Here is a 10,229-nt window from a genome sequence, read left to right as displayed (position 1 = left end):
CCCGGCTCGATGTTAGTAGCGGCGACGCGGACGAGGCCCGCGGCCCCGCCTGTCCCGAGAGCAGCCGGCGGAACTTTTCCCGAGCGGGGAGGGGGCGTCCGGCCCCTCCACCCGCCTGGGCTCCAACCCTTGGAGCGAGGCCGAGAGATAGAAGCGGGGAGAGGCTTCCTTCGGACCGGACTTGGCTTCGAAACACTAAATTTGGGGGAATTTGCTTCAGGTTTTTATGGAGACCGTGCTGAGAGTGAGGTTCTTTCAGAACTCAAGTCAGTGATGCCTCCAGTTCATTCATTATTTAGGCATCGAACAAATCCATTGAAGTAAATCGAACTGATTTATCTTTTTAACCGTATAAAAGTTCCTGATGCTAGAGTTTAGTTGAGGTGTGGTTCTGCTCTGCTTGTACATGTTAAGTATTTTCTTGAAGGACAGCTGGCTGTGGAGAGCCTTTGCCAACCGCAGTTTTAGATATGTTTTGAAAATCTCATCACCTGAGGTTTGTTTCCCGCCCCCCCCCTCCCCCCCCCCAAGTACCGCGGTGCTTAAAAATCCACAAAGGTCATACTTAAGTTGTGCAAGCCAGGAAGTCTATTCGCCCACCACCCCACTCCCAACTCTAAATTTTCTTCTGATTGGAGTAATAAGCCGAATGCATCTTAAGAAGTGACTGGAAGAGTATGGGAGATGTAAAAACCCATGGGAGGTGGTTTTTGTTTTCCCGGAGTAGATGAGTTTGACATTACTAAAGGAAATTAGAAATTTTAAAAAAGTTTTTCCGAGGAAAAGGTTTAATCTTTTCAAGCTTGCACGTTGGGGTTTTAAACGCAACCACTTTTTAGGTGCAAAGAACTCTGAACAGAATCAGATTTTTAACAGTGCTCTTCTGAGCCTTAGGAGTTCCAGAACTCTCAGGAGTTCAGCAGGGAGTGCTCCCCACCTGCTCTTTAACTCGGACAATTTCACTTTAATGTTTTTATCTTTTTACATATTGGGCCTTTTCCAAAGTCTGTGGTTCTGTAACTCTTTAGAGATTAGGAAACTGACTAGGGCAATAGTGACCCACCCCACTCCGTGTTTTGTTAAGTGTATTTTGTTTCTTTTGATTTTATTGATTGATTTTGTTTCTTTTGACAATTTGAAGCACAAAGTAACATTTCTTGTTTGATGTTTTAGGTCTGTTCTTACGTGTAACTCAAAAGTATCTGTTAAACATTCAATCATAAAGTGATGATTACTTTTAACCTGCAAGGTACAGCTATACTACATTTTGGAAACTATAATGAACTGCACATAGAAGTTAAGACATTTTTTATTAGATATCACTAGATATTTTTCACATCAGTGAAGTAATTATTTTATGGGAGAGGTATATTAAGACTGGTAAACTTCAGTATATATTTGAGAAATAGGATGGTCGAATACTTGAGTCATCAGAATTTCTATTTATGTGATGTGTGTGTGTGTTAACATATAAAAGTGGTTTATATTTTAGTTTGAAGAACAAAATTGATGTCTATAAGTACAGTATAAACTGTTGAAAGAAACACTGCTCTAGGAGACAAGAATTGTTTGGTCGTGGTTGTGTTCCAAACATCAGCAAAGCCAAAGGGGTAGATTATCGAATGTTTCTTATTCTCAACATTGTGTATTTAATAGGCTTTGACCCAATGCCTGTTATGTGCCAGGCGCTTAGATGTTTCAGCATTCTGACACTGATTTTCTTTCAGGGTTGTGTCTTTCTTGAAAGAATTTTAAGTCAGTGATTATTATTTAGGAAAGATATTCCTATGGGTGGCCTTTGCTGATTTTTCTGTTGGGAGTGAGAAGTCTAGAAAAGCTCTTGGGAGGAAGGCGGATGGAGATTCCACAAGAGACAAAGGATGGTTGAGCCTACAGGTTTGAACAAGCACAGGACCCTTGGTAATTTGATGTGAAGGGCATTTTAAGAACACATTGTGCAGGTTTTCCTGTCAGTTCAAGCTGGGTCTTGCTTATCTTGACTCGTTAATAAACCTTCATTTGAAAATTTGTTCTCTAATATGCAGTTTTTTCAAAGAAATCTATAGTACAGTGTATTTTCACATGGTAAATATTGCTAAGCAGTTAGTAAAAAACCTATACAGTCTTTGAATTTGTTCACATAGCACTTAGACTTTATTAGAATGGCTAATAGCATGTGTAGCTGATTCTGGTTTAACTGCAAATGCTTATTTGTTTGAAAATTTAAAACTAAAGACTGACATATGTCCATAGGGAGCTTGTTATCCCTGAAATGCTCATGCCTGAGTGCTGGATTAATCTCTTAAGATGTGAGTTGGTGATCATGTAGATACAATTAAATAACTAATTGTAAGGTGATATTTTGATGATCCCCTGAATGACACTTGGGCACCTGACTCTGAGTGGTCCTCTTGACTACTTTCCATCCTTACCCAATCAGAGGAAGGAGGCATCCCTTTCAGAATATTTGTGCAAGTGGAGTCCTGTAAGAGTCAAATAGAAGATAAAACAAGGTGTGGCCCTGTGAAATATATGGACCTTAGGGGAAGGAAAAGGTATTGTGAAGCAACTAGGTAAAAGTTTGTGCCTTCCTGTACCTTGGTTAGTAACTTTATTCCAGAATATGTTCTGTCTTCCATCTCATATGTTGGTGACAAACTTTTAAAGATTGAATTGCTTCATTTTCTATTTCACTGTTAGCCAGGAAATTTTCTGACTTGGGATTATTAACTAGTGTTATATGAAAGTAATTTGGGTTAAACTGTATCAGAAGGAGAAGGGGATGACAGAGGATTAGATGGTTGGATGGCATCACTGACTCAATGGACATGAGTTTGAGCAAGCTCCAGGAGTTGGTCATAGACAGGGAAGCCAGGTATGCTGCAGTCCATGGGGTTGCGAACAGATGGACAAGACTTAGCAACTGAACTGAACTGAATATCAAAATCACAAGTTTGTTTACCTATATTCTTTCTTTTGTTCTTTCCAATGCCTAATTTGCTCTTATGCACAAGTAATAATTTTATATTTTATTATGAATCTCTAGAATATATTTCTTGATGATTTTGACTTTTGGATGTCCTAGCTATCTGTGTATCTTTACCTAACTTTTCTTTTGCTGAGGTAGGTAGAAGGAGCTAGAGAAAGTAATTAAGAGCTTCTGTATACCTTTATCTAAAATGTGATAAGAGTTTTTAGAATTTTTGAAGAAAACTGAGGGAAAGATAATGAATGTTAATGTGTGTTCACGGATTGTTGATACTGTGTTTATAAATTAAGAGATGTTTTAAACATTTGTTGAGTAAATGATAAAGAAGGGAGTTTCAGTTTTTATATTTCTTAATATGTTTATCTGGACTCCATTTTCTTAGTTTATGTAGTATTCATATTTAGGATATGGATTGAAAGTCACTAGGCTTTTTTCATGTCTGATATGATTTGAATTAAAATCCTATGAAACCAAACTACGTCTAGATACATAGGAAAGTGAATAATAAAATCTGTAATTTATTGACCATTTATTTGCATGAGGCTTTAATTTTCACCACAACCATCTAAAGCATATGATGTTATCTCTGTGTTGCAGATGAAGAAATGTAGGATTAGAGAGTGTAAGTAATGTGCCAGAATCATATCTGTAAATACAAAACTCCTGAGCAGACTTTTCCCAGTTAGATTATCCTTGTTGTTCCTAGGAATCAAAATTTGAAAAGCTGAATGTTATGCTTCTGATACACATTCCTAGAATTAAAAGGAACCTTACAAATTTATGTAGTATAAGTCTTCCAGTGCAAGAGTCCCTTTTAAAACATTCCATAGAAATTTAAGAAGTTAAGATCATTTTCTCATTCCCAAAGTTTCAAAGTCAACAGAGATAAACAGTTTTATGTGTTCAACTATCATTGTTCAGACTAAGAAATGGAATCAATATTAATTGTCAAATAGTCGATCACCTGTAATGAAGGACTTGGGGAAATGTTTCTGAGTGCATACAGTCAGTGGAGCTATATTGAAGGCTCTAGAGAACATGGTGAAACTTACTAGTGGGGTGATCTTCAGCAAGCTACTTGATTTTTCTAAGCCTCAGTTTTCTTCATCTGTCAAAGTCAAATGGAAAAACCTTTTTCATTAGGTAATCTTTGTTTCACTGCGCTGAGTCTTCACTGTTGTCCGCTGGCATTCTGTAGTTGCGGTGAGCGGGGGCTACTCTCGTTTCTGTGCTCCAGCTTCTCTTTGTGGTGGCTTCGGTGTTGCTGAGCATGGGCTTTAGGCACATGGGCTTCAGTAATTGCAGTACATGGTGACTCAGTAGTTGTGGCGCACGACTTAGTAGTGTGTCTGCAGCATGTGTGATCTTCCCAGACCAGGAACTGAATCCATGTCGCCTGCATTGTCAGGAAGATTCTTAACCACTGGACTACCAGGGAAGCTCTGTCATTAGGTAATCTCGAAGATTAAATGAGATGATCGTGTAAAGCACATGACATGTTTTCTACTGTGAAGAAATAAGTGGTAGCTGCTATTATTGAGTATATGAAATCTAGAGATTCTTAGGGGAATAGAAACTTAGTATGAGTGGGTGTATGTATGAGGGAATGGGAGTATGAGAGGGTGGTCTTTGAGCATAGCTTTAGCAGTGAGCCTGAAAGACAAACTAGGAGATTGAGTGGAGGCTTTAGAAGAGGTTGTAAATGTTGTGGGCATATAGACTTCGTATATGAGTACACTAAAAATTAAGAGATAATAGAAAAGAAAGTTGCATATGAGTAGATTTATTTGACTATATGAAGCTGGAGATAAATTAGGTTAATGATTAGGTGGGAGTTGATGGTTAAATAGAGAATAAAGAGTAAGTAATAAAGCAAAGGTGAATGTTCAGACAAGAATGATCAGTAAATGACGGAGGACATGGGTTGGAGTTTTAAAAAGGAAACGGTTCGTGATTAGAAATGGGCAAGAGGAGTATTACTACAGAAAAGATGCAAAAGAGAGTGAGAGACATAGATTATTCTAAGTAACTCAGTTCTTATGAAACAAAAAAAATAGTCTTCAAAAAAGGCATTTAGGCTTTGTATGTGGGTCCTGGGTTATTTAAGATTGAAAAATTGTATTGGAACAGTTCAGGTCTTATTAATTCATTCCCAAACCATGTTTAATACTTCAAAACTTGTCTTTCCTGTTAACATCTTGTACTGCATCTCTCTCCTCCATTCATGAAAGCATCACGCAATTTTTCCTAAAATACTATTTTCATCACATTATTTCTCTGCTCTATATTTAGTAACTTCCTTTTGCCTCTAGAATTAAGTTTAGAATTCCTGGTTTGGCTTTGACACTCTCCATAGTTGGACCTCAGGACTGATCTATTTCAACCAAACTGGCACCCCTGCCATCTCTGGGCCACACCCTGTACTTTCTCCCTCTCAGTGGAGCTTTGCTCATGCTAATTGATAGTTCAGAATTCTTATCCCTCCTTCACCAGCTTTTGTTTTCTTCTTTATCAAAGCTCATTTCTAGTATTTTCTCCCCCACAAAACCTTTCCTGATCTCCAGAATGTTTCATTTCTCTTCTCTTTGTACTTCCATAGTATCATCTATTATTTGTACAGCTTTAATCATATACTTTACTGTGAAGTATTTGTGTTTTAATTATAATTGTGTGCTCAATTTACTTATAAAATTCAGAAGGGAAAAATACAATATCTTTACTGTATCCAAAGCCTGGCACAGGGCCTGTGGATAGTGGACATTCAGGTATTTTTTATTAGGCAAAATCTACCTGGAGGTAGGTGTGATTGCTGTAGCAGAGGTAGAAGAAGTTACAGGCTTTCTGGTGGCAGATATTTCTGACTCTGTTCTCACTCTCTTTTTAAATATTATTTTGGTTGAGCTTATATATATATTTTTTTCCTGCCACATAACTTGGCTTGCAGGATCTTAGTTCCCCAGCCAGGGATTAAACCTGGGCCCTGGCAGTGAAAAAGACAAGTCCTAACCACTGGACCACCAGGGAACTCCCGAAACCTACATTTTTAACTGCATGAAGATTGTGCAAATCTGAACGGTGTCAGAGTTGTTATGTTAGTGTAGAAAATTATGTTGACTCTGAATCTAAGGATTTCATCTTACCTTCCTGTGTTTTGGCTTTGAGGTTTAAATAGGACTCATAGCCATCCCATTCATCCCTTTCCAGAGTTATATTTGCAATTATTATAATCAGGCATTGTTTTAAACAGAAAGGAATTGTGGAATCACAGCAACTAGACAATGTTATCAGTTTAAAAAGGGAGATAGGAACTTCCCTGGTGGTCCAGTAGTTAAGAATCCTCCTACCAATGCAGGAGACATGGGTTCAGGAAGATCCCACATGCTGCTGGGCAACTAAGCCCATGTGCCACGGTTACTGAGCCCAAGCTGTAGAGCCCATGGGCTGCAGCTGCTGAGTTCACATGCCGCAGCTACCGAGCCTGAATGCCCAGAGCTCGTGCTTCGTGACAAGAGAAGCCCCTGCAGTGAATGAAGCCTGCACAGTGCAAAAAGTAACTAGAAAAAGCCCGAAGCAATGAAGACCCAGTGCAGCAAAAAATTTTTTTAATTAAATAAAATATTTTTTAAATAAGTAAAAATGGAAATAACTATCAACTTTTGACTTTTAAACAAATGGCTAATATATGAATAGTCTGTATTCATATAAATCTCTAAGCTAAACTTAAGCTTTATCAAATTGTTAACTGTTTCTAGAATTTAGAAAATAGACAGTACAGTTTTCTTTATTGAATTTTTTGAGTGGATAATTGTATATAAGGAGTCTGTGATTGCTTAGATCCATTAATTAGAGCATGATACTAACGAGACCAGAATCACGAATTTGATTCTTTGTGTGCCTCTTAACTTTTTCTGGCTTTGACATTAGCTTGTAACAATGAGAGCTAATGTTACTGACCACTTATATGCCAGTTATTATCATAGACATTTTGAAGTACTAGCTCATTAAATCTTTTATAACTGTCTATATGAGATAGATATTGTACTATTACTACTTGTATCAACAGGTGAGGAAGTTAAGACAAAGGTTAATTTTCACAGCTAGTAACAGAAGCCAAATACATGTCCTTGGACTTTTCAAGTAATTATATATGTGTGTCACTGCAGTTTCATTGCTTCCTGGTGAAAATAACTTTAGACAATTATGAATTCACAAGAGTGAATCTTGTGAGTTACAATCTGAGGTGTAAGTATAAACTAGTATAAACTAGAGTTGAAAATGACAGTATCACATGTCATGTCAGCTTCCTTTAGAACTTTTCATCAAAAACAACTATTTAATTTTTTATATAAAAAGCACTTGTAAGTTAAAGCTATAATACAACTAGTCCTACAAGTCATACATAATTTTGTCTTATGGCTTATTTAATTCATGCTCACTTCTGTGACACCCACTGACATAAATGATTTCATCAGCCCTTTATTCAAATTAAATTCTTAGTTTAAGAAGATAGTCTTAAACACAAGGGCTCATAATAGATATTATACTATAAATAGAACATTTCGTAATAAGGTTTATTAAAGGTAAATTCCTTGAAAACAGGGATCAGGTTTCATTTGTTTTAAATATGCGCTCAATATATGATTATTTATTCTTTGTAGTCTCCCTGCTCATTTTCTGATGAACATGTGTGTGTGTGCTCAGTCGCTGCAGTCGTGTCTTTGCGACCCTGTGAACTATAGCCCGCCAGGCTGCTCTGTCCATGGGATTCTCCAGGCAAGAATACTGGAGTAGGTTGCCATGCCTACCCACAGGACAAAGAAAATTGAATATGAGCCAGAAATATAGCAGACTATGAGACAGTATAGGTCACAGATAATCCAGTTTAAATTTAGCCTGGTGCTTTGTGTTCATCTGTGATAATACTCTTGTCAGGCAGGGATGTAGATAAATAGGTTTTTTGTTTGTTTTGTTTTGAGTCATGCTATATGTGGCTTAATTATTTTATATTAAAATATGCTATATAGGAACTGTTGTACTCCCTCAGAGAATAAGACCATAGTTCATTACCAACTTTGAATGTCTTGGCTTTTTAGCATTGCTCCTTGTCTTTGATTATGAGTGGTAGAAAATTGTGTCATATTTGGCATGTCTATTTGAGATGCAGGTTTCCCAGGTTGCTCAGTGGTGATGAATCCACCTGCCAAGCAGGAGATGTGGGTTCAATCCCTGGGTCAGGAAGATCCCCTAGAGAAGGAAATGGCAACCCACTCCAGTATTCTTGCCAGGGAAGTTGCAGGGACAGAGGAGCCTGGCAGGTTACAGTCCATGGGGTCACAAAAGAGTCAGACATGACTTAGCGACTCAACAACAACAACAGCTGTTTGAGATGCAGCTTGCTTATTTTGTTAACAAAATTTAGTAATGAAAATATTAACAATGAGGCTAAGCATGGAGTGGCAATGTATATATGTTTTTGTGTGTTTAGTTTTACAAACAGAATTGCAAAACTTAACCAGACTGTTGGAAAACATTTTTGCAGTATTCTGTCATGCTTCAGAATATAAATAGATAGTAACAGAATTTTCACTTTTCATAAAGCTACTGCTTTGCTACTGCTTTTTACTTTTTACTTTTCTACTGCTTTTCATAAAGCAGTAGAGTATTGTCTTTGCCAGGAGTCTTTACGGCTGTTTTGGACATCAAGAGGCAGATCTTAGAAGTGGCAGCTTGTGTTTTGTGGTCAACCCATAATTTAATTCTGTTACTCCATATATGTCATCTTCATTTTCTCTGTCTGTATAAATACTTCCTGATACTGTTAGCAAGTACTTTAACAGCCAGTCAGCCATCTAGAGTGATCTTGTACTGGTGTACTATAGTCAGTAGAATAAGGATCTCTTTAAATGCAAATGGGATTGTTCATTTTATACTGTAAAACTCCCAGACTAAGTTCAAGATATTTTTGTCTGAAATCACACTTGGCTCCCGGAAATTAATCCTTTGAGTTTAAATTTCCTTACCCTTTGCTTCTCACATAGAAAAGTCTTTTTTAAAAAGTCTTTTTTAAAAAAAAAACCCATACATGAATGTTGAATGAGCAAATGAATAACAACCCAGGGAAAGAGAATGTATAGGCTGTAGCTTCTAGTCAAAACTACATCTTTTCTCTTATCTCCTTCAGCATATCTCATGTGGCATTTTAGTAATGAATGTGTATCTAATGATGTTGAGAAACTTTTAAAAGTCATTAGTGAACAGTAATCTGAAAATCAAGTTTTTGACTGGTAAATTAGAACTATGCATTCTGTAGAATAACAACGGAAATGGTAGGATACAATTTGTTTATAGGTCAACTTCTATGAGAATACCTTTTCCTTGACAGAAAACAGTTTCTAGTGCTGTTGACAAGGGAGAAGTCATGATAATGATGTCATATATTAATCAGATGTCACTATGTAATGCTAAATATTGATACCTATGAACAAAAGAGACATGTTTCCTTTGAAAAAGTACTGAACTGGTTGAGGAAGTCAGCTATTGTTTTCTGGGCCAGTGTGTGAATCTTCAAACATGCAAGGATTAAAAAACAGCAAACTGGGAATTGAATCCACTTCTGAATATCTAGACAAGTTACCCAAAACTGAGAAATTTAAAATGGTTAACAGATGAGGCAAATTGAGATTGTGAATACCAGAACAGTCTTAGGAAACTTTAAAAACTAAATAGCTCTATGCCATCTAAATCATTTAATATTTTGCTTATACTATAATGTTTAGTAGAAATAGCTCAGTATCTAATTTTATAGTCACTAAATCCTCTAAGTCACTGATTAATTAAGCTTAGGTATTCTTCAGGCAATTGTATACTTCTAAAGTTTACTTTAAAAAATTGTATAGTAATTTCTACATAGCTTTGCAGAAGTGTAAGAAGAGTATCTTATGGAGAGTGTGATTCACATCATAGCATGTCTGGAAGGTGGTGATAAATTAAAAAATCATGAAACATGAAGGAAACATCAGAAGTGGCAAGCTCTGTCTCACACTTTGTGAAATTGAAACTGCTGCTAATATCTGTGTAAACTGACTGTAATTTGGGTACTAAATGACTTGTGTCATGAGCTTTATGGAAATACTATTTAGCATAAGAGCTTTATCTGACTTGTTTTCATTGGTTTGATTAGTCAACTTTGATTTGCTTTTTGAAATTTAATTTTTAAGATTTTAATTTGGACTCTTAAATT

At 36.7% G+C, this 10,229-nt stretch overlaps 1 protein-coding gene and 1 non-coding gene across 3 annotated transcripts in view; one reads left to right on the top strand and one right to left on the bottom strand.

The window, feature by feature from the left end:
- PPM1A (protein phosphatase, Mg2+/Mn2+ dependent, 1A) overlaps positions 1-10,229 on the top strand; it is a 44,256-nt gene that overhangs the window by 4,476 nt on the left and 29,551 nt on the right. Inside the window, exon 1 of one of the 2 annotated variants that reach the window (XM_010847664.1) lies at positions 278-496. The exons of the other annotated variant lie outside the window; for it this stretch is intronic. The gene's annotated coding sequence lies outside the window, so the exon portion shown is untranslated. Of the gene's footprint in view, positions 1-277; positions 497-10,229 lie in introns of those variants that run through there. 2 annotated transcript variants of the gene reach the window in all.
- On the bottom strand, positions 5,942-6,013 carry TRNAE-UUC. The gene has a single exon. It is a non-coding gene; the product is annotated as a tRNA-Glu (tRNA).

Source organism: Bison bison, unplaced genomic scaffold, assembly GCF_000754665.1.
Source record: "Bison bison bison isolate TAMUID 2011002044 unplaced genomic scaffold, Bison_UMD1.0 scf7180017864254, whole genome shotgun sequence".
Lineage (NCBI taxonomy): Eukaryota > Metazoa > Chordata > Mammalia > Artiodactyla > Bovidae > Bison > Bison bison.
Note: the sequence above shows the minus strand (reverse complement) of the source record. Positions and strands in the feature narration are given on the sequence as shown.